This window comes from Giraffa tippelskirchi, chromosome 5, assembly GCF_054371585.1.
Source record: "Giraffa tippelskirchi isolate mGirTip1 chromosome 5, T2T-mGirTip1v1.2.pri, whole genome shotgun sequence".
Taxonomy (NCBI): domain Eukaryota; kingdom Metazoa; phylum Chordata; class Mammalia; order Artiodactyla; family Giraffidae; genus Giraffa; species Giraffa tippelskirchi.
In genome coordinates this window covers 174,509,343-174,534,225 of record NC_137279.1, presented here as the reverse complement: position 1 = coordinate 174,534,225, position 24,883 = coordinate 174,509,343, and the positions used below count along the sequence as shown (strand labels likewise).

At 39.6% G+C, this 24,883-nt stretch overlaps 1 protein-coding gene, 2 long non-coding RNA genes and 1 other non-coding gene across 29 annotated transcripts in view; 3 read left to right on the top strand and 1 right to left on the bottom strand.

Moving 5' to 3' along the window:
- MAST2 (microtubule associated serine/threonine kinase 2) overlaps positions 1-24,883 on the top strand; it is a 212,921-nt gene that overhangs the window by 121,132 nt on the left and 66,906 nt on the right. The window lies entirely within an intron of this gene.
- LOC145508015 (U6 spliceosomal RNA) lies at positions 10,629-10,735 on the top strand. Its single transcript, XR_014055285.1, has one exon. It is a non-coding gene; the product is annotated as a U6 spliceosomal RNA (small nuclear RNA).
- LOC145505767 (uncharacterized) lies at positions 17,207-22,915 on the bottom strand. The gene is made up of 2 exons (XR_014053283.1): positions 21,378-22,915; positions 17,207-19,897 (listed from the first exon to the last, which is right to left on the bottom strand). It is a non-coding gene; the product is annotated as an uncharacterized LOC145505767 (long non-coding RNA).
- Positions 17,297-21,644, top strand: LOC145505765 (uncharacterized). The gene is made up of 2 exons (XR_014053281.1): positions 17,297-20,364; positions 21,117-21,644. It is a non-coding gene; the product is annotated as an uncharacterized LOC145505765 (long non-coding RNA).

Sequence of the window (24,883 nt, the reverse complement as noted above, 5' to 3'; positions counted from 1 at the left end):
ATCCATAGATGACTACTGGAAACACCATAGCTTTGACTATACAAACCTTTGTCGGCAAAGTGATGTCTCTGCTCTTTAATATGCTGTTTAGGTTTATCAGAGCTTTTTATTTGGTGGCTGCAGTCACCATCTACAGTGATTTTTGGAGCCCAAGAAAATAAAATCTGTTACTGCTTCCACTTTTTCCCCATCTATTTGCCATGAAGTGATGGGACTGGACGTCATGATCTTAGTTTTTTGAATGTTGAGTTTTAAGCCAGCTTTTTCACTTTCCTCTTTCACTTTCATCAAGAGGCGCTTTAGTTCCTCTTTGCTTTCTGCCATTAGAGAGGTATCATCTGCATATCTGAGGTTGATATTTCTCCCGACAATCTTGATTCCAGCTTGTGATTCATCAAGCCTGGCATTTTGCATGATGTATTCTGCATATAAGTTAAATAAGCAGGGTGACAATATACAACCTTGATGTACTTCTCTCTCAATTTTGAACCAGTCCATTGTTCCATATCTGGTTCTAACTGTTGCTTCTTGACCAGTACACAGGTCTCTCAGGAGGCAGGTAAGGTGATCTGGTATTCCCATCTCTTTAAGAGTTCTCCACAGTTTGTTGTGATCCACACAGTCGAAGGTTTTTGCATAGTCAGCAAAGCAGAAGTAGATGTTTTTCTGGAATTCCCTTGCTTTTTCTATGATCCAACGGATGTTGGCAATTTGATCTCTGGTTCCTTTGCCTTTTCTAAATCCAGCTTGTACATGTGGAAGTTCTCAGTTCAGATAGGCAGTGGAAACCGGCATTCAGTTCCAAAGAATCTTGCTCTAGTATCTGTAGTCTTCACTCTGCTATAATGTTTCTAATGAAATGTGCTATTGTGTGTTTAGTTAGTAAGTAAACAACTTCTTAGGACTTAATAGCACCCCTGCTGAGTACCATTATAACTATTTAAAAATCTGTAAATCATTCAGTCCACACACCAGGTTTGTTCCGGTAGGGATTACTGTTATGCTTGTTTTGTAGATCAGAAAACAGAAGTGCAGAGAGATTAAATAAATTACTTGAGATAAAACAGATGGTAAATGGCAAAAGTGGGATTAAAACCCAAGCCGTCTGGCTCCAGAGATCGTGTTCTCAATTCTCAACAACTATACTGTTCTGCTTCCCCATCTAAGATACTTCTTTCATATAGTGTGTTTTGAGCCTAAGTAATTTTGTGGACCCAGGTCTTCTCTTTTCCCAAGGCAACCTAGTCATGACATTCTTATACAAATCCACTCATACTCAGGGAGTTGGTATTTCTAATCCATTTTCACTTTCAGGCCATTATCTTTATTTCCTTTTAAAAACCTTTGTCCTTCTTTTAGGCATGTGTCATTCCATTTTTTTCTTTTACCCACGTTCATCGTTGTTGTCCACTAATTTAGTTTTGTTCTCTGAGTTCACATTCTGAGTCTAGGACAGAATGAGTTTTTAATGAACACAATGATGAACCTAAATTCTACAAAATCGTTACCGTTTTTGCACATTAGTACATGTGCCTAATGAACGTGTTGTTATTTGGCAATTGAGCAAATATAAGTTGAAAGAGAAAAATGATTCTAGTAAACAATATGAACAAGTGAAGAAAATTCTAGAGCTACTGGCAATGAATTTAACCTCTATTTAAAAATAGGCGACTCAGGAGAGATCTAGGATCTGCATACTGCCGCCATGCAGGAGCCATATTAGGATGTTTTTTATTTCCACAGAGTATACTATTTTTTATGGGCTGAATTGTGTCCCCTTAAAATTCATATGTTGAAGCTTTAAACCTCCAGTTCCTAGAAGGTGACTGTACTGGGGGATAGGATTTTCACAGAGATAATTAAGGTTAAATAAGGTGTTTGGGGTGGGCTATAATATGACTGGTGAAGGAGGCTTCTTTGGTGGCTTAGTGGTAAAGAATCTGCCTGCCAAGCAGCATGTATTGCTGTGTTTGAGACATGTGTTTGATCCCTGGGTCAGAAAGATCCCCTGGAGAAGGAAATGGCAACCCACTCCAGTATTCTTGCCTGGGAAATTCCAGGGACACAGGAGCCTGGAGGGCTACAGTCCACTGGGTGTCAAAAGAGTCAGACATGACTTAGCGACTGAACAACAACAATAACTTAGAAGAAGGGGTTTAGACAGGACACAGACACAGAGGGAAAAGACAGCCATTTACAAGCCAAGGAGTGAGGCCTCAGAAGAAACAACCCTGCTGACACCTTCTAGCCCTCAGAACTGGAGAGAAATAAATGTCTCTAGCCACCCAGTCTGTGGTACTTTGATATGGCAGCCCTGGCAAAATGACACAGCTATTGAGGCTTTTGGTTGCATTGCCCAAAGGGGCTAGAAATAGTAGTTAGAACTGGCACTGCTCAGAATCTTAACCCTTTTTATTGAGTGCTGCATCTTAATGATATATTTAAGACCTCACAGATTGTTGTCTATAGTAATTTGAAGGACCATAAAGACACAGTTTCAAAATAATGACCTTTCGAATTTCTATAGTACATTTCCATTTGTTCCTTGATGAGAAAGCATGGGTCTGTTACGGACAGGTCTTGGTGCTACCTTTCAAGTGTCCTAGATGGGTATAGTCAACCTTAAGAGGCATAATAAATGTGATTGTGATTTGGGTTGAATTAACCCCAAACCTTTAGTCAACTTGTACCTCTTCTAAGAATGTGATTCTAGCTTGCTGATTGGCACTGAGACATGAGTATTGCATTGTTGATATAACTTTATTTGAAGGAGTACTAGATATGGTCCTTGTTGTAAATGATGTCCCTAAAGACAGCAGGAAGCTGTGTCTTGGGCCATTCATTGGGATTTTAGACCTCCTGGGGATAGAAGCTTGTTGTTGGGAACTCCCTGGAACATAGAATGGCTTGGGTTTTGATTCAGTTTTGAGTTGCCATTGTTATCGTCAACCCTAAAGTGCAGCAAGAAGTCCTCATTAGAATGAACTTTGTACAGGAAGAGTTCTAGCTGTAGCCTACTTCCCACTGCATAGAAATTCTTTTCGTACAATCTCTAGAGAAAAAGTTATTCTTTGGTTGAACATCTTTAGCAACAAGAAGTTCCCCATTGAAGTTTGCAGCTAGTACTAATTCAGCCCTCTGGCCCTTCCTGTGTCACATTTGTAAGAAGCTTTCTGTGGACTTTAATGGCAAAGGACAGGTGTTCCTTTGGGCGTCCTCCAAATCTGGGCAGCCTTTGAACCCCTTTTTTGGTAGTGTCAAGATTGTTTCCTGCCAAAGAGAAAGCACTATTTTCATTTACCAACACCTGCTTGTCTTATCTGTCTTTCTTTAAACAACTGCTTTTCAAAGTAACTCTAAAAGAGGAACGTCTCCAGAACTTGTTCTTACCCTGGCCCTGTTGTAGGCAAATCACTTCCCTTCTTTCTGTCTCAGTTTTCTACATTATTAAACTGGGGATAGTAACAGACTTCAGGTATCACTGTCAGGATTAGATAAGTCAATACATGTAACATTGTTCAGAATAACAATTATTGTTGCTGTAACAGTTATTTTGCTCTCTTTGTTAGAAAATTCACATGTTGCTGATCCTTGCTTTTTTTTTGCTTTTATTATTTTTCCTTTTGCTTCCTTTTAGTTTTCTCATATTCTGATTTTCCCTTGAGTAACTCTAGGTATCACTTATCATTATGTTCTGCCCTTGGAAGTTTTGTTACTGGCTAAGATGAGGCAGTGGCAGCTGTGTTCTCTCTTGCCTTCTCATGCAGGCTCACTAATTATTGTAGCTAAAACTGGCCCCCTGGGGCACGCCAGGACATGGAGTAAAATGAGGAACACCGAATTACATTCTCTTTTGGGCCATTTCTTGGCAGTGGGAAAAGTCCATTGAGACAGGCTTAAGGTGTTTCATTCGTATCCACCACCCCCGCTCCTGTGTAAGGGAAAGAACAACTTGAGAGTATATTCAAATGTGATTCTCCTGTTAGGGAAGAGATAGTCCTTTTTTAAAATTTTTTATGGAAAGATAAAGTAATGAAGAATACTAGCTGTGATTTAACCTCAGGAAACTGTATAGCAGAGAATTATAGATCCTGGCTTCAGTGACTCTGAATAAATATATAGTTCTATCAGGCAACATGACAAAGGCTTGCTCTTGAATTAAGAGCAGGAAGCTGAAGGTTTCTAGGATATTTCTGTTTCTAGAAGTAGGAAAATTTTGTTTACTGGAAAACTTACTCTCTTTTTAAAATATTGTATTGTGGAAAATCTCCATAATATTCCAAAGTAGAGAGAGTAGTCTTATACCCCCACTGTAAGTTGTGTTAACAACTCATGATCAGTATTATCTCGTCTACATCCCACCTATTCCCCCCCACACTCAGTTATTTTAAGCAAATCTCATGTCATTTCATCTGTAAATATATCAGTTTGTATCTTTAAAGGTAAGAACTCTTACCTTGCAATATCATCAAATAGCTAGTCAGTGTTCAAATGTTTTATAACATTTAAAAAAACAAATCAGTATCCGAATATGCCAACACAGTTTGTTTGGTTACTGTATCTCTTAGGGCTTCCCTGATAGCTCAGTTGGCAAAGAATCAGGAGACCCCAATTCGATTCCTGGGTCGGGAAATTCACTGGAGAAGGGATAGGCTACCCACTCCAGTATTCTTGGGCTTCCCTTGTGGCTCAGCTGGTAAAGAATCCACCTGCAATGTGGGAGACCTGGGTTCAGTCCCTGGGTTGGGAAGATCTTCTGGAGAAGGGAAAGGCTACCCACTCCAGTATTCTGGCCTGGAGAATTTCATGGACTGTGTAGTCCATGGGATCGCAAAGAGTCAGACATGACTGAGCGACTTTCACGTTCATCTCTTAGGTAGGGTGACCGTATAATTTATTATCTAAACTAGGAAGCTTTTAATAATGAAAGAGGACTCTATTAACAGTTATACTGGGATATCAGGCATGAACCTGGGTTATAATGGACAAATTGGGGTGTCTGGTCACTCTACCTTTAAGTTTCTTTGGTTTTCCCATCCTCTTTTTCATTTCCTTTTCTTCCTTATATTTAATTTGTTGAGGCAACTGAGTTGTTTGTCCTTGTAGACTTTCCCACATTCTGGGTTTTCCTGATTGCTTCCCTGAGAAGTTATTTAACATGATCTTGTGACCTCTATATTTTCTGTAAACTGAAGGTTAGATCTGATTCTGATTTGATTTGGGGGCCTGGGGAAGAATACTTTTTTTTTTTAATTAGTTTATTTATCTATTTTTTAACTTTACAATATTGTATTTGTTTTGCCATACATTGACATGAACCCACCATGGGTGTACATGTGTTCCCCTTGCAGAACCCCCCTCCCACCTCCCTTCCCATCCCATCCCATCCCTCCGGGTCATCCCAGTGCACCAGCCCTGAGCACCCTGTATCATATGTCGAAACTGGACTGGCGATTCGTTTCACATATGATAATTTACATGCTTCAGTGCCATTCTCCCATATCATCCTGCCCTCGCTCTCTCCCATAGAGTCCATAATACTGTTCTATTTATCTATGTCTCTTTTGATGTCTCGCATGCAGGGTTATCTTTACCAATTAACTAAATACCATATGTATGTGTTAGTATACTGTATTGGTGTTTTTCTTTCTGGCTTACTTCACTCTGTATAATAGGCTCCAGTTTCATCCACCTCATTAGAACTGATTCGAATGTATTCTTTTTAATGGCTGAGTAATATTCCATTGTGTATATGTACCACAGCTTCCTTATCCATTCGTCTGCGGATGGGGAAGAATACTTAACAGACTTTGGTGCAGTGTACAGCTGTTAGGACTCAGGTCATGTCAGGTTTCTCCCTTGTTTTGATAGTAGTGGTCTTTGATAATTATTATTTACATCCATTATTTTATTATGAGTTTGCAAAAAAGCTGATATTCCCATTCCTTTTCCATTTATTAGCTACAGTGTTTACACAAAAGGAATTTCCCCCTTTGTTATCTATTTGTTACCCTAAGGTACAGCCTTCCCAGGTGGTGCTAGTGGTAAAGAATCCACCTGCCAATGCAGGAGATATAAGAGACACTGGTTCGACCTCTTGGTTGGGAAGATCCCCTGGAGGAGGGCTTGGCAACCCACTCCAGTATTCTTGCCTGGGAATCCCATGAAAAGAGGAGCCTAGTGTTCAAAAGTCAGTCCTTAGGGTCTCAAAGAGTCAGATATGACTGAAGTGACTTAGCACACACACTGCACCCTAAGATACAGTTAGGTACTCTTAATTCTTTTTTTTTTTCCTAAGAAATTTTATTGGAGTGTGGTTGGTTTACAATGTTGTGTTAGCTTCTGCTCTACAGCAAAGTGAATCAGTTATATATATACATATACCCACTCTTTTTTAGACTCTTTTCCCATAAAGGTCATTACAGATTATTGTATAGAGTTACCTGTGCTATGGTCTTCCCAAGTGGTGCCAGTGGTAAAGAACCTGCGTGCCAATGCAGGAGACTAAGAGACCTGAGTTCAATCCCTGGGTCAGGAAGATCCCCTGGAGAAGGGCATAGCAACCCATTCCCGTATTCTTGCCTGGAGAATCCCATGGATAGAGGAGCCTGGTGGGCTATACTTGTGCTATACAGTAGATTCTTATTTGTTATCTATTTTATGTATTGTTGTTGTTATTCATTTGCTAAGTTGTGTCTGACTCTTTGCGACCCCATGGACTGCAGCACACCAGGCTTCTCTGCCCATCACTATCTCCCTGAGTTTCCTCAAACTTATGTCCACTGAGACAGTGATGCCATCCAACCATCTCATCCTCTGTTGCCCCCTTCTCCTCAGTTTTTCCCAGCATCAGGGTCTTTTCCAATGATTCAGCTCTTTGCATCAGGTCAAAGTATTGGAGCTTCAGCTTCAGCATCAGTCCTTCCAATGAATATTCAGAGTTGATTCCTTTAGGATGGACTGGTTGGATCTCCTTGCAGTCCAAGGGACTCTCAAGAGTCTTCTCCAGCCCCACAGTTCCAAAGTGTCAATTCCTCAGCGCTCAGCCTTCTTTATGGTCCAACTCTCACATCCAAACATGACTACTGGAAAAACCCAAACTTTGACATTTTATGTATAGTAGTATGTATATGTCAATGCCGGTCTCCCAGTTTATCCCTCCCTCTTCTTTATTTGTGGAAAATTCTGAAAGAGATGGGAATACCAGACCATCTGACCTGTCTCTTGAGAAACCTGTATGCAGGTCAGGAAGCAACAGTTAGAACTGGACGTGGAACAACAGACTGATTCCAAATAGGAAAAGGAGTACGTCAAGGCTGTATATTGTCCCCCTGCTTATTTAACTTATATGCAGAGTACATCATGAGAAACGCTGGGCTGGAGGAAACACAAGCTGGATTGGTGTTTTTCTTTCTGGCTTACTTCACTCTGTATAATAGGCTCCAGTTTCCAGTTGCCGGGAGAAATATCAATAACCTCAGATATGCAGATGACACCACCCTTATGGCAGAAAGTGAAGAAGAACTAAAGAGCCTCTTGATGAAAGTGAAAGAAGAGAGTGAAAAAGTTGGCTTAAAGCTCAACGTTCAGAAAACTAAGATCATGGCATCTGGTCCTATCACTTCATGGGAAATAGATGGGGAAACAGTGGAAACAGTGTCAGACTTTATTTTTTGGGGGGCTCCAGAATCACCGCTGATGGTGATTGCAGCCATGAAATTAAAAGACGCTTACTCCTTGGAAGGAAGGTTATGACCAACCTAGATAGCATATTTAAAAGCAGAGACATTACTTTGCCAACAAAGGTCCGTCTAGTCAAGGTTATGGTTTTTCCAGTGGTCATGTATGGATGTGAGAGTTGGACGGTGAAGAAAGCTGAGCACCGCAGAATTGATGCTTTTGAAGTGTGGTGTTGGAGAAGACTCTTGAGAGTCCCTTGGACTGCAAGGAGATCCAACCAGTCCATCCTAAAGGAGATCAGTCCTGGGTGTTCATTGGAAGGACTGATGTTGAAGCTGAAACTCCAATACTTTGGCCACGTCATGCGAAGAGTTGACTCATTGGAAAAGACCCTAATGCTGGGAAGGACTGGGGGCAGGAGGAGAAGGGGACAACAGAGGATGAGATGGTTGGATGTCATCACTGACTCAATGGACATGGGTTTGGGTAAACTCCGGGAGTTGGTAATGGACAGGGAGGCCTGGCGTGCTGCGATTCATGGGATCGCAAAGAGTCGGACACAACTGAGCAGCTGAACTGAACTTCTTTATTCCCTAGTAAGCAAGATTGTTTTCTATATCTGTGATCCTATTGGGTGCCCCTACTTTTTTTTTTGCCGCTCCATGCAGCGTGCAGGGTCATAGTTTTTTGCCACCCCATGCAGCATGCAGGGTCATAGTTTCCTGACCAGAAATCGAGCCTGTTCTCCCTGCATTGGAAGTGCAGAGTCTTCACTGGGCTACCAGGGAAGTCTCCAGGTACCCTTACTCTTGAGTCAACTTGGACTCTTTCCTGGACCTTCAACCTGATGCCTGAGTGTCACACACTTCCTTGGTCAGTGTTTTATAGCTATTGCTCTGTAGTGAAAATTGTTTAGCCAGAAAAGTGCAACTGGAGACTTTTGTCTCTGTGAAAGCCCTTGGGGCTTGTCATTTTAGTAACTGTTGACTGAATGTTCAGCTGAGCAAAACCTTGGCTTACTCTTTTGGCTCCTAGTAGTCATCCTTGGACAGGCGCCTTGTCATATAGACTCTGAGGTGGTAAAAACTGATGTAGGTGCTCTGAGAGGTAATGACTGATCCAGGCAGCAAGAACCCAGTAGCCTCACGACTGCAGAAGATAAATGTTATTTGTTAAGCTCCTTTAGGAAGGCCTCTTGTAGCAGCTTCACTTTTATGCCCCTGGATGCTACAGGAGGAGGGGCCCCTGCTTATCCTGATTGCCCCAGGGACTAGGGTCCCTTTTCTGGTCTTGATAGACAGGATGCTCAGTCGCTTCAGATAGGATGCTCAGTCGCTTCAGTCGTGTCCAACTCCCCATGATCCCATGGACTGCAGTCTGCCAGGCTCCTCCGTCCATGGGATTCTCCAGGCAAGAACACTGGAATGGGTTGCCATTTCCTTCTCCAGATAGATAGGATAGGTTGGGGATTAGAGAATCTTTCTACTGAGGAACTAATATACTAGGGGAAGAGTTAGAGAACACAATAATTTTCATGATGATTCTAGGCACAGAAGAATTAATTTTCATGGTATATCTTCAGGATAAATTCCTAGAATTGGGCATGCTGAGTTGAAGAATAAATGCCTATGTAGTTTTATAATTTTTAGACTTCATTCTTTTTAATGGCTGAATTAAAAAGAATGTGTTGTGTGTTTATTTTCTCTTTATCCATTCATCCATTGAGTATCTTATAATTTTATTTATAAAACATGTAAATTTTTACATATTCAACTATTTTTTACTTTTGCAAGTTTTGATTCATTAATTTTTTATGCTATTCATGTATATTTCTGATGATCTAAAACATTCTATATTTGCAAGTCTTTTTTAGATTTCTATTAATTGATTTTTAACCTCTGGAAATTCATCTTCCCATTTTTTATTTTATTAGTTGGCTTTCTTAGCATTAGATTTTTTCAAGTGTTTTGGTTATTACTGTGACTGGTAATTTATTTTCTTTGTAGTTATTGCTCACATATGCAAGTCTGACAGTTTCATGTATTTCCATTTATCCTCAGCTTTTTGAGTCTTTTTTTTTAAACTTTCATTGGCCAGAGCTTCTGGTATTGCGTTCAGGGGTAGCAAGGAGAATAGGCACCCTTTTGTTTTGTTTTTGTTTTTTCCTTTGACCTTAAAAGAAATGTATCTTAAGTTTCTCTCTTGAGTATAATAATTTTCTTTTAAATTTAGAGTAAAGATCCTTTATAAAATTAAGAAAATTTCTTAATTTTTCTTTAAAACTTTCTTTGAGTTTTTCTTTAAATCCTGTTAAATTTTATCAAATACCTTTTCTTTTTTTTTTTATAAATTTATTTATTTTAGTTGGGGGCTAATTACTTTACAATATTGTAATAGTTTTTGCCATACATTGACATGAATCAGCCATTCAAATACCTTTTCTCTCTTTTTTCTCTCCAAAATGTTTCTTCATTTCAAATATACAATATTAAAAATCATATTTGCTAGTATTACTATCACTCATCTGCTGCTGCTACTGCTAAGTCGCTTCAGTCATGTCCGACTCTGTGTGACCCCATAGACAGCAGCCCACCAGGCTGCCCCGTCCCTGGGATTCTCCAGGCAAGAACACTGGAGTGGGTTGCCATTTCCTTCTCCAATGCATGAAAGTGAAAAGTGAAAGTGAAATCGCTCAGTCGTGTCCGACTCTTCGCAACCCCCTGGACTGCAGCCCACCAGGCCCCTCCGTCCATGGGATTTTCCAGGCAAGAGTACTGGAGTGGGGTGCCATTGCCTTCTCCGACTATCACTCATCAGAAAAGTCTAAATATTGGAAAGCTGTCAAACTCCTGACATAAATTCAAAATTCTCATTTTTACTTAAAAAGTTGGATTTTATCATTGGCAATAAATAGTGTCAGTTGTTTCTCAAAATAATAGGCTTATTTTGTGCTCACTTCGGCAGCACATATACTAAAATTGGAACGATACAGAGAAGATTAGCATGGCCCCTGCACCAGGATGACACGCAAATTCGTGAAGCGTTCCATATTTTTCTGTATGCGAGACATCAAAAGAAACACAGATACATAGAACAGTATTATGGACTCTATGGGAGAGGGCAAGGGCAGGATGATATGGGAGAATGGCATTGAAGCATGTAAATTATCATATGTGAAATGAATCGCCAGTCCAGTTTCGGTGCATGATACAGGGTGCTCGGGGCTGGTGCACCGGGATGACCCGGAGGGATGGGATGGGGAGGGAGGAGGGAGGGGGATTCTACAAGGGGAACACATGTACACCCATGGTGGACTCATGTCAATGTATGGCAAAACAAATACAATATTGTAAAGTTAAACAACAACAACAAAAAATAATAGGCTTATTTTGTTCATGTCAAGAAACTCTTTGCAAAAACTTATGTCTGAATTACTGTGAAATGATGTCCATGAAAAAAGTGGCTCACAACTGAACCAACAGCACAAGTATCTTCTTTAAGGCATTCGTTGTACTTTGATAATTCAGCAGTAAGTAGTGCTTTATGCATACTTCTTATTATATCACACAGAATATTTAAGAAATAGTCAAGATTTAATAAAATTACTAATTTTTATTGTTTTTACAAGTCCATTCTGAGTCAATCTAGTTTAAGGTGTTTTTTTTTAAACTGCAAGTGAGTGGTGGTGAAAAATACAATAGACTGAGAACATTGTAGTTCCATTTATGCTGAGATGCCAGAAGTTTTACCCACTATTGGTGTTGTAGTATTACTTAAAATTAAAACATATATGCTTATAAAGGAAATGGGCCTATAATTTTCATAGGGTGTTGTTATTCATCTTTGAATTAAAGTTATACTGATGTCATAAAACAACTTAGGCAGCTTTCCAACTTATTCTGTTTTCTAGTACAAGTTTATAATAAGCCAAGGATTACTTGTTGCTTCTAAGTTTGTTAATTATCTCCTGTAGAGAGGCTGCAGTCCATGGGGTCGTGAAGAGTCGGACACGAATGAATGACTTCACTTTCACTTTTCACTTTCATGCATTGGAGAAGGAAATGGCAATCCACTCCAGTGTTCTTGCCTGGAGAATCTCGGGGATGGGGGAGCCTGGTGGGCTGCCGTCTATGGGGTGGCACAGAGTTGGACACGACTGAAGCGACTTGGCAGCAGCAGCAGCAGCAGTAGAGAGCTACCTGGCTTGTGGTGGGAGTCATGTGGTGATGCACAATAAATTCTGTAATGGAAGGTTATATAAAATTCAGTGCCAGTGTATGGAAACCAGTCTTTAATTCTGCCCTAGAGAACTCAATAAGGGCTTAAGAGAGAAGGAAGTTTCTTGAGTTGGGAAGAGAATAATTAACATATACTTGTCAGGTAGACTTTTGAAACAAGGGTAGAAGGAGAAGCAATAGATACGCATGGGAGTGGAGACATAATGGCATGGGCGTGTTTAGTATTGTGGTGTAGACCATCTAGAGGGTAAATTTGTAGGGAGGTGATGATGAGTAGAACAGATCGGCAGGGGGTTGGCCATATTATGAAGGGCAGTGAATGGCATGCTAATGACTAATTTAGGTATTTATTTATTTAACTGTGACAGTTGTCAGAGAATTTTGAGCAGAGGTGTGAGATGATCACTTGCTAGTTTCCTTTAAACTATGACAACTTAGAATAGAACCATGGTTGTACCAATTAGAATGCAGCATAATTATTGTGATTACATTACTGGTTGCTGCAAATTTCTTTTCTACCCCAACTATCCCTTTCTTCTTCACTTTACATATGTGTAAACCACCGTCAATTTAAATTTAATTTTTATTTTGGTGAAGTAATATATGGACCTAATTTCAAAAGCCGTTGACTTCTTTAAAGGTTATAAGAGAAAACTAGATATTATCTTATCCCACTCTTACGATCCTTGATTTTTGCTTCTCAAAAGTAAGCACTTTAAATTATTTCATCTAAAAACAAAAAAAAGAAAAAAACCAAACAAAGAAATAATTTCATCTATATTCAATTCAATTATGACTTCATAACTGTTATCCCAGTTGAATCATTGTATGCTGTGATTATGTTTATTTTACAACTTTTTGTTTTCTTGAGGGTAATAATTACCTCACTTTTGTATTTCTTTATATTTTATGCAGAATTCATTTGCTCATCCCTGAATTTTCCATCAGAAGTGTAAAATGCAGTAGGTTACACTAGATGATCTAATCCTCCCTCTCACTTTCCCCTCTGCATCATCACTCCTAGAACCCTCTCATCTGCTCCAGTCTAGGCTGACTGTTCTCGAGTATTCTTGCATAGTTGGCATCATGGTATTACCAGTACTTCTTTCCACTGTGGAGTCTGATACATTCCCCTGATTTTCTGCCTTCCTCTTAGACATATGCTTCATTTTATTAGAGCATAGGCACCCAGAGTCTTTTTATTAAAGATACCTCTTATAAGTGGTATCATGTTATAATTATCTTTGTCTGGGATGAAACCCATGTCCCATGTATTGCCAGGAGGATTCTTGTCCACTGTATCACCAGCAAAGTGCCAGATTCTTTTTTTAAAAGGCACCTATGTTCAGTAAATGTTGCCTGAGCTCTTTTCCTTCACATATCTAATTTTCTTCAGCTGCAAGCCTCTGAAGGCAGGGTTTGATTACATTCATTCCAGCATTTGGCCCAGAACCTTGCAATTAATTATCACTAAAACGACTGGGATATTGAGGTTTGATTAGTGAAAGTTGGGGCTCGTCTCTAAGAGTGGCCACTGTATCCATGGCTGCCTCATAGAAACAGAACTGTGTTCTGATCTTCTCTATTACGGAAACTTGGGTGCAGGCCAGACAGCTGGGCCATTTATTGAGGGAGGAGGCAGGAAAGAAGGGTTGTTACTAATTCAGGGTTTAACCTGGATATTGAACAAACATATGGAGTGACTGCAAGATATTTTGTGTTTCCCTTTAACCACTAACTCTCAAAGAAACTGATCTGGAAATGTAACCTGGAAGTGGGCTTCTTATTTGGAACTTTCAAAGAAATCTGAGAGCATGGGAACTAATAAAGGCAAACCAAATATACCACAACTTCCCAGATTCTGTGTAATCAGGGATAATGCAAGACAACTTCATTTTACCAAGGCCCATATTTGTAGTAGAAGTGTACTCCATTCAAAGAAAAAATATCTCTAGTCTCATTGGCCACTTTCCTTTGATCACCAAGAAATGCACTGCTCTAAGAATGCATTATAGGACTGCTCTCTCCCATTCATTAGTCATCCAAACAATAATATCTCTGTGTTTCAAGTTCCTTATCTGTATAAATAGGGTTATAGTAGTACCTACTTCATAGGGTGTGAGATACTACATACAGTGCTTTCAACAGTGCCCAGTTAGCACTTAATAAATACTAGCTATTATGATTATTCTTTTAAATGCATAGCTAAATTCAGTAGAATGTGAGGAAAATCCCAAGAGACCTAAATCTAAGAGTGAAAACAACACCTAACATTGGAAACCAATGTTGGAATTTCCAAGAAACAGGGCCAGGGAGGAAGCTATGTTGTATTATATTAGTCCTGATATCTTTTAGGGGAAAGAGGATGAGGCCTTGGGCTTGTTTAGGATAGGGAGACCCTAAGTTAGGGTAAAATTAAGACCCCATATATAATTAGGACTCTTCAAAGGGCTTTACCCTCAGTGTAGGAATGGACTGGGAAAAATTTTGTCCACTGACTTGGAGAGATGAAATGAAGTTCTTTAATCACATCTGGGTTTTAAATAGGTTCTTAATAAGAAAGAAGAAGAAGTCTCTTTGAGAATTTTAAACTATAAACCTTTATTCAACTGAATTTGGGACCTAGAGTTTATACCATATGTTTAGTCTTAAGAGCTGATTATAGGCTGTAAAGAACTCTGACAGATATGTCCAAAACAAATTCAAAGAGATTTTAAAGACATACCTTCAAATCAGGTAGCACAATATTCCCATGAAGCCACACTAATGGTGAGTTTATAGTACAGAATGATGGACTATGCAAGGAAGCAGTCCACCATGAGTGAAAATCAATAGAAAAAAGGAACAGTAAGATTAGATCCCTATGAACTTAAAAGTAGCATTATGAATAAAAACCATAAAAGAAGTATATTTAAAGTGAATAAAAATGTAAATGGAGATAAAAATGAGAGAAAAAAAAATGTTTAATTTTAAAAGATCAGGCATATTTCCAAAAAATGCCAATTAGAATTTAAGGAATTAAATACATTGCAACATTGAATTTGAAAACTCAGTAGTCAGGTTATATAGTAGAGCTGTAGACAAAGCTAGAAAAATTTTATCTAAAGATGGAAAAGGTGTAAAATATGAATGAGAGCTAAGAAATATGGAGGATACAATAACAGGGTCCAAAATAGAAAATAGAGAAATGGGGAAAAGGCAGTATTTAGAGATAGTGACTAAGACCAGAATTGATTAGAAACCAAAACAACATCATGGAGCACAAAAGGTAGAAATAAATCTCTAGAAATAAATCATCTAGATACACTGCAGTAAAATTTCAGAACCAAAAACAGAGGTCTCAGAAGAACTAGAGAACCCTTAAGAATTCACAAAAGCTAAAGGAGCTTCTATGAATGAGTTCAGCAAAGACATTTACCTAAGGAAATTGAAAACATAATGTACACACAAACACACAGCTATTCATAACAACATCATTTAAAATAGCTAAAAAGTAGAAACCACCCAAGTGTCCATCAATTTATGAATGGATGAATAAAATGTTTGTATATTCTTCACACAATAGAATATTATTTAGCCATAAAAAGAAATGAAGAACTGACAAATACTTCATTGTGGATGAAACGTGCTAAATAGAAGAAGCCAGAGTCAAGGCCACACGACATATGATTCCATTCATGTGAAATATCTAGAACAGGTGGGATCCATAGAGACAGAAGTTCTTTGGTGGTTGCCTGGGAAGAAGGATAGGAAAGATGGGAATGGAGAGTGACTGCTTTATGGTACAGGGGTTCTTTTGGGATAATGAGAATGTTCTGGAATTAGCAGTGGTGGTTGCACACTTGTGAGTGTATTAAAAACCACTGAATTGTACACTTGGAAAGGTTGAATTCTATGATACGTGTAAGTAAGTAAGTGAAAGTCACTCAGTCATGTCCGACTTTATGCAACCCCCATGGACTATATATAGTCCATGGAATTCTCCAGGCAAGAATACTGGAGTTGGTAGCTGTTCCCTTCTCCAGGGAATCTTCCCAACCCAGGGATCAAAACAGATCTCCTGCATTGCAGGCGGATTCTTTATCAGCTGAGCCACCAGGGAAGCTGTGAGATGTGAATTATATCTAAAAAAATTGTGGGTTGAAAGAAAAGCAGCCAGAGAGAAAAGGAAAATTAACTATAGAGGAACAACAATCCTGAGAGCAAGCTTCTCAGCAGCAATAACAGGAGCCATAAGACAATGGACTATCTTTAAGGTATTGAGAAAAAAGGTACTCTCAACAAGAGGTTGTAGAATTCCATACTTGTGGGAGTCATTGAGAAAACTAAAGCCATCTTCAGACAGACAATGAAATTGAGAAGGTTTATCAATATCAGATTTTCAGTGAAATAATTGCTAAGAAAAGAAGAAAGAAAGAAGAAAGTTATGAGATCCAGGAGGGAATGCTGACCAAAGAAATTGGAAATATGAGTAAATCAATGCAAGCAGTTACTGTATGAAACAGTAATTACTAATTTGGTATTGTAAAAGCAAAATAGATCTGAAGCACTGGACCAAATAACATGTATATTAGAAGGGGCAAGGAGAACTGGAGTTAAGATCTAATTTTGTTCAGAAGGGAGGGTTGAGATGCCAGCTATCCTTAGACCTAAGACTTAGACTCTTGTTAAGACAAGAATGCCATTAAAAGTTTAGTAACAATAACTGTGTTTAAAAAACATGTAATTTCCAAACCAGTAAAGTAGGAGGTAAAAATATTAATCCAAGGAGAGCTGCCATCCCCCAAAAAGATAGAATAAGGGGGATTCTTGGGACAGGTCACAGTGTTGCACAGGGGAATGTGGAAGGTGACATTGGAGGAGGTAAGGGGTATTTGCCATGGTATAGGTGGAAGTAGGGCATTCCAAGTGGAGGGAACAGTTGGTGCAGTGGTCCAAGTAGCTTGGTGTCTCCATGTGAAGTTAGTAGCCTTTGCAAGGTTTTGGGCAAATGAGTGAAATCTTCTGATGTATGTTTTAAAAGGATCACAGTGGCTGCTTGTGTTGAGAACAGACTGGAAATAGGAGACAGGAGTAAATTAGAGAGACTAGTTAGGAGGATGTTGAAATAATCCAGGCAGAAGACAAATAGTGGATTTATCTCCAAGCAGCACTCTTTGTTGACTGAGAGAACATGCATTTTCTCCCGCTCTGGCTACTCAGGACTTCCCTGGTAGCTCAGCTGATAAAGAATCTGCCTGCAATGTGGGAGACCTGGGTTTGATCCCTGGGCTAGGAAGATAACCTGGAGAAGGGAACAGCTACCCACTCTAATATTCTGGCCTGGAGAATTCCATGGACTGTATAGTCCATGGGGTCGCAAAGAGGTGGGCACGACTGGGCGACTTTTACTTTACTAGCTTCTCAGTCTTTACAGGGACATCATCCTAGTTGTTACCCTGAAATAGAGCCTGGAAGTGCGTGACCTTAAATGGTTCCAGATTCTTGTCTATTTTACTGATCACAGTTAATGAAGCAGAAGTGGTCTTTTTCACACTCTTAGTTCAGAAAGAAAATAGCCATGTACTAGTCAATTCATTACCGAGTACTTAGATCCCTAGCAGCAGCCGGACTTCTGGAACTGAGAGGCTGGAGATTACAGGCCCTGAGGGGTCTGCAACCATGTATCCTACCCTGTACTGTATATTCCTTCAAACTGGAAAACAGACTTCCTAAATATTTGATTTGAGTACCTGCTAGTTGCTGAGGGAAGGGATTTTTAAAGGCTGGGAACTCTACAAATATGATCACAGTTCAGCAGTTTCACAGAGCTTGCACAGAGTGCCTTAGTACTTGCTCCCACTGTCCATGGTGGGGTGACCATGGTGAAGCGAGAGTAAGATGAAGTACCAGACCTTGCTCTGAGTGACCAAGTGACTGGCATGGTAGTGGGCAGCAGTCTGGTTTAACCCAGTCCTTGCAATGGGCAGCAGAGCATTAGCTCAGGGACTTCCAGGTTACCTTCCATCAGCTGAGAGTTGATGTGGCTGACTCTGTAAACATCTGGTACCTTAATCTTCTGGAATGGAAAAATGAAGACCCGCCCTTTATCTTCTAGGATCCTGGGGAAGTGGCCAGTGGTTGTTGAAATGGAAAAATTAGGCAGTTCTTGCTTTGGATCTCAGCTGAGTCATGACATCCGTACCAGGGTGTCTGACCTTTTTTTCCCCTGGCAGCTGCTGCAGATTTGCCAAGTGAGATTATATGTACCTTCATAAAAAGGCGTGTGGCCTAGAAATGTGATCTTTAGTGTTTTGAATCTAATTCAAATTTTAATAAGACCATGACAAATGAAATGAGAATCAGTTGTCTGTCCCTGCCATTTCAAGAGATCTTTGTTTTCGTACAAGAGAAGTTTGGACATAGTTGGATATACCTTACACATGTCAGCTGTACAAGTGTCCTCTTTTATTGTAATTCTTGTAACAAATTATACTCATCCATTCATCCACTTAACAGATTTATTGAGAGTCTTCCATGTGCCAGGCAGAGTTCTGAACACTGTGGAATATAGCAATAAACAAAGCCTGTGCAGACCCTGATCTCATAGAGCTTAAGATTCTAAGACAGCAAATAGAATGAATGTGAAATGCATAGTATGTTAGATAATAGCAAGTGCTATTGAGGAAAATAAATCAGGAAAGGAGGAGAAGAGTCTTTAGGAGGGTGGGTGTTACCATTTTAAATAGAATGGTCAAAGGAAAATCCATTCAAAAGACTGTACTTGAGCAAAGACCTGAAAGAGGAGGGAACAAGTCATGAGGGAAACAGGCAAAGGAAGCCTCCTTGGGGAAAGCCCTGAGGCAGTGGTGCACTTGGCATGTTCTAAGAGAAGTGAGGAGGCCCATGTGGCTGAAGTAGAGTGAGCACAAGGGACACGGAGAGGGACAGCACAAGGGTAATGGAGATCCAGGCCACGTACAGCTTGTCGGCCATTGTAAGAACCTTGACTTTTACTCTCAGTGAGACAGAGAGAATTTTAAGCAGAAAAGTGACTTTGATATTATTTACATTAAAAAATGTATAGCTTTATTGAAGTGTGGTTGACATATAATAGGGTGTACATATTTAAAATGTACAATTTGGGACTTGCCTGGTGGACCACTGGTTGAGAATCCACCTTGTAGTGTGGGGGACATGGGTTTGACCCCTGGTCTGGGAACTAAGATCCTACATGCCACGGAACAACTAAGCCCGTGCACCACAACTACTGAGCTTGCGTGCTCTGGAGCCTGTGTGCCACAATTAGAGAGCCTGTGCACCTCAGTGAAAGATTCCACATAATGCAAGTAAGATCCCGCTTGCCCCAACTAAGACCCAATGTAGCCAAATAAATAATAAATACAAATGAATGGTGCAGTTTGATGGATCTTGATATATGTATGCATCTCTGAAACCATTTGTTCAATAAATATTCAAGACAATAAACATATCTACAGCTCCCAGATGTCCTTATGCCTCGTTATAATATGTCCCCTGCCTCTGGTCAGGAAGCCTGTTATCTGTTGTCTGTCCCTATAGGTTAATGTTTTCTTGAATTTTATGTAAATGGAATTGTTCAGTATGTACTCTTTTATGTCTGGCTTCTTGATTTCAGCATAATTATATTGAGATTCATTTATTGTGTGTACCAATAGCTCATACCTTTTTATTGCTGACTAGTAGTCCATTGTATGGATATATTATGATTTGTTTATCTGTTAGTGAACACTTGAGGTTTGGCTGTCACAGGTAATAAACAGCATTTGGTTGGGTCCTGCTGTTTTATCCAATCTATCAGTCTTTGTTTTAGTTGAACATATACTTAGAACATCTGCATTTTATGAGATTATTAATATAATTGGATTCAAATCTATCCTCTTGCTTATCGCTTTCTGTTTGGCCCAGCTATACTTATTCTTTTTCTGCCTTCCTTTAAGTAAGTAAGTAAGTGTTAGTCTCTCAGTCGTGCCCGACTCTTTGTGACCCCATGGACTGCAGCCCACCAGGCTCCTCTGTCCATGAGATTTTCCAGGCAAGGATACTGGAATGGGTTACCATTTCCTTCTCCAGGGGATCTTCCCAACCCAGGGATTGAACCCGGGTCTCTTGCACTGCAGGCAGATTCTTTACTGACTGAGCTACTGTGAGTCCATTTTATTTCCTTTATTGGCTTATTAACTATCAGTTCACTTCAGTTCAGTTGCTCAGTCATGTCTGACTCTTTGCAACCCTATGGACTGCAGCATGCCAGTCTTCCCTGTCCATCACCACCTCCTGGAGCTTGCTCAAACTCATGTTCATCAAGTTGGTGATGCCATCCTCTGTCATCCCCTTCTCCTGCCTTCAGCCTTTCTCTGCATCAGGGTCTTTTCCAGTGAGTCAGTTCTTTGCATCAAGTGGCCAAAGTTTTGGAGCTTCAGCATCAGTCCTTCCAACGAATATTCAGGGTTGATTTCCTTTAGGATTGACTGGTTTGATCTCCTTGCAGTCAAAGGGACTCTCAAGAGTCTACTCCAACACCACAGCTCAAAAGCATCAATTCTTCAGTGCTCAGCTTTCTTTATGGTCCAACTCTCACATCCATACTTGGCTCCTGAAAAAAAAACATAACTTTGACTATACGACCTTTGTTGGCAAAGTAGTGTCTCTGCTTTTTAATATGCTGTCTAGGTTTGTCATTGTTTTTCTTCAAAAGAGCAAGCGTCTTTTAATTTCATAGCTGCAGTCACCATCTGCAGTGATTTTGGAGCCCAAGAAATTTTAGGAGCCCGACTTCTATACTTTATTTTTCTTTTGCACTACTTTCATTAGTGTTTAAAATGTAAAATTTTAACTTCTAGTTTATCTTAAGGTAGTATTATACCACTTCATACTTAATGTAAGAGCCTAACAGTAGTATACTTCCATTCTCCCTTCCCAGCCTTGCTGTTATGGTTGTCTTACATGCATTTTATATCTACATATGTTGTAACCTAGACAGCATATTAAAAAGCAGAGACATCACGTTGTTGACAAAGGTCCAAATACTCAAAGCTATGGTTTTTCCAGTAGTCATGTATGGATGTGAGAGTTGGACCATAAAGAAGACTGAACACTAAAGAATTGATGCTTTCGAATTGTGGTGCTAGAGAAGACTCTTGAGAGTCCCTTGGACTGCAAGGAGATCAAACCAGTCAGTCCTAAAGAAAATCAACCCTGAATTCTTATTGGAAGGACTGATGCTGAAGCTAAAGCTCCAGTACTTTGGCCACCTGATGCGAAGAGCCAACTCATCAGAAAAGACCCTGATGCCCGGAAAGATTGAAGGCAGGAGGAGAAAGGGGTGACAGAGAATGAGATGGTTGTATGGCATCACTGACTCAATGGACATGAGTTTGAGCAACTCTAGGAGATAGTGAAGGACAGGGAAGCCTGATGTGCTATAGTCCATGGGGTCACAAAGAGTCGGACACAGCTGAGGAACTGAACAACAGCAATGAACAACAATGTTGTAAACCCCATAGTAAATTATTGTGTTTCCATTAAGATTCAAGAAGAGATTTGGGTTTTTTTGTTTGTTTTTAGGCTGTGCTCAGAGGATTTTAGGAATCTTAGTTTCTCAATCAGGGATTGAACCTGTGCCTCTTGCAGTGGAAGCGCAGAATCCTAACCACTGGACTGCCAGGGAAGTCTCAAGAAGAGATTTTAAAAATAAAAAAAGAAAAATGGTTTATATTTATCATTTTTGGTGCTTTTCTTTGTGTAGATACAGATTTCCATCTAGTATAATGTTCCTTCTGCCTGAAAGACTTTTTTTTTTTTAACACTTATTATAGTGCAAATCTGTTGATACGAATTATTTCAGCTTTTGTGTGTCTGAAAAGTCTTTATTTGGACTACCTTTTTTTGAAAGATATTTTCACTTGGTATTGAATTCTAGGTTCAGTGCTTGAAGACGTTTCTTCACTGTCTTCTGGCTTGCATCTTTTTCCAAGCAGAAGTTTGCTGTCATTGTTATCTTTATTCTATTGTGTTATGTAATTTTTCTATCTGGCAGCTCTTAAGATTTTTCATCAGTTTTAAGTAATTTGATTGTGATGTGCTTTGGGTACTTTTCTTCATGTTTCTTGTGCTTGGGGTTCATTGAGCCAGTTAGATCTGTGAGTTTATAATTGTCAAATTTGGAAAATTTTCAACAGTTATTTCTGCAAGTATTTTTTCTGTTTCTCCCTCTCTCCCTTTCAGGGACTAATGACACAGTGGTTGGCAGAAGTTATTGCACAGCTACCTGGTGCTCTCTCCATTTAAAAGTTCCCTTTTATCTGGCACTGAAACATGTATATTACCATATGTAAAATAGATGACCAGTGCAAGTTCAATGCATGAAGCAGGGCACTCAAAGCTGGTGCTCTGGGACACCCCAGAGGGATGGAGTGGGGAGGAAGGTGGAAGGGGGGTTCAGGATGAGGGGGACACATGTACACCCGTGAATGATTCTTGTTGATGCATGGCAAAAACAACCACAATATTGTAAAGTAATTAGCCTCCAATTAAAATAAATAAATTAATTTTTAAAAATAAAAAAGTTCCCTTTTATCTGTTTCATTTTACATAGTTTTTTTCTCACCGTGTCTAGGATCGCAAATCTTTCTTCTGCAGTGCTTTATCTCCTTAATGCCATTCTGTTTAATTTTCATCTGAGACTCTTAATCTTTGGAAGTCCTATTTGGATTTTTAAAAGTATCATCCATAATCTCTCCTTAATATGCTTACACTTCCTGTGCCTCACTGAAAATATAGGGACTTCCCCGTTGGTCCAGTGGTTAAGAATCCGCCTCCAATGCAAGGGATGCGGGTTTGGTCCCTGGTCGGGAAACTAAGATCCCACTTGCTGCATGGCAGTTAAACCCGCACATCACAACTAGAGAGAATCTAGGGTGTCCCAACGAAGATCCACACAGCTAAAAATAAATAAATAAATTTTTAAAAAGAAAAAAGAAGTATTTTTTTAATTAAAAAAGCCAAAGACTTTTCAGACACACAAAAGCTGAAATAATTCATTATCAACTAAATATGGAATATAGTTATAATGATTTTATTATTTTTCTTCTAATTCAGTGTGTGCCGTCTCTGGGTCTGTTATTTCCTACTCTCCATCCCCGCCCCCACTCAACCACCACATCATGGGTCATATTTTCTCCTTTTTTTCCATGCCTAGTAATTTTTATTATGTACCAATCACTGAATTTGACTTTGTATGACAGATTTTTTTTTTGCTTCTTTCAGTATTATTTTTGAGCCTTATTCTGGGACACAGTTAAATTACTTGGAAATAATTTGATCTTTTAAGGATTGCTTTTAAGCTTTGTTAGGTAGGACCAGGTTAGCATTTGGGACTAATTTTTCCTTGCTAATGTCCCATGAATAACCAGGTTTCCCCCCTCTGTCTGGTGGAAACACAAACTCTTCCCAACCCTATTTGAGTACCACGGGGTGATTCCACCTGCTCTTTTTCTTAGGGAAGTTTCCTCAACCCCCAGGTTCTGTGCAGGCCATCTTCTCCCTGTGCTGTTGCGGGCATGTCTTTCCAGGTAGTAAGCTCAGGCAGTTGTAGGACTCACCTTGTTTGTTTCCCTTCTCTTTAAGTGATCACTGTCCTACATTGCTTGTTGTCTAATGTCTGAAAACTGTTTCATTTTTTTCGTCCTGCTTGGAAGAATAAAAGAGAATTCACACAAAACCACATTCAAGCTCATGGTTCTTATGGAATGGGTGGAATTGAGTAAGTTAAAGAGGGAGGGCATACCTGTTGAAGAAGGTAGTGTGAGCCCAAGTACAGGAGACCTTGGGTATCTTTCTGCCTCACTGAAGATCCCCTCGATCTGAATACGCTTTCTAAGGGTTAATGTGATTTCATATGTACATTCCATAAAATATGACAAACCTAGACAGAGTATTAAAAACCAGAAACAACATTTTGCTGACAAAGGTCCGTCTAGTCAAAGCTATGGTTTTTCCAGTAGTTATATACTTTCCAGTAGTTATGTAAGAGCTGGACAATAAGAAAGGCTGAGCACTGAAGAATTGATGTCCTCAAACTGTGGTGTTGGAGAAGACTCTTGAGAGTCCCTTAGACAACAAGGAGATCAAGCCAGTCAATCCTAAAGGAAATCAACCCTGAATATTCATTGGAAGGACTGATGCTGAAACTGAAGCTTTGGTCACCTGATGCGAAGAGCCAACTCATTGGAAAAGACCCTGATGCTGGGAAAGATTGAAGGCAGGAGGAGAAGGGGACGACAGAGGATGAGATGGTTGGATGGCATCACTGACTCAATGGATATGAGTTTGAGCAAACTCGGGGAGATGGTGAAGGACAGGGAAGCCTGGCGTGCTGCAGTCCATGGGGTCACAAAGAGTCAGACACAACTGAGTAACTGAACAACAACTGACTGATGGGTGAAAAATAGACTGGTGGGAGTAGGGAAGCTGACAGGGCAAACCAAACTAGAAAGAACACCATTTAGAAATCTTTTATAGACTTGAACTGGAATAGTAGTAGTACTACTACTAATGGAGGTGATGAGAATTGTTTGGACTTAGGATATGCTTTAAAGGATTCATGTCAATCTATGGCAAAACCAATACAATATTGTAAAGTTAAAAAATAGATAAATAAAGTAAAAAAAAAAAAGGTGTAATCCACAGAACTTGCTGATTGTTTTGGATGTGGTCATGAAAAAAAGAGAAGAATCAATGCTGATTCATGGGTTTTTGCCTGAATATCTGGATGAATGGTGGGGCCATGTAATGAAATAGATAGGGAGGAGTTAGCAAGTTTTAGAGGAAAATTCACAAACTCTGTTTTGGAAGCATAAACTTTGAGATACCTTTCAGACATCCAATTAGAGATATCAAGTGGGCATTTGGATATCAGTCTCACACTCAGAGGCAAGAGTTAGCAA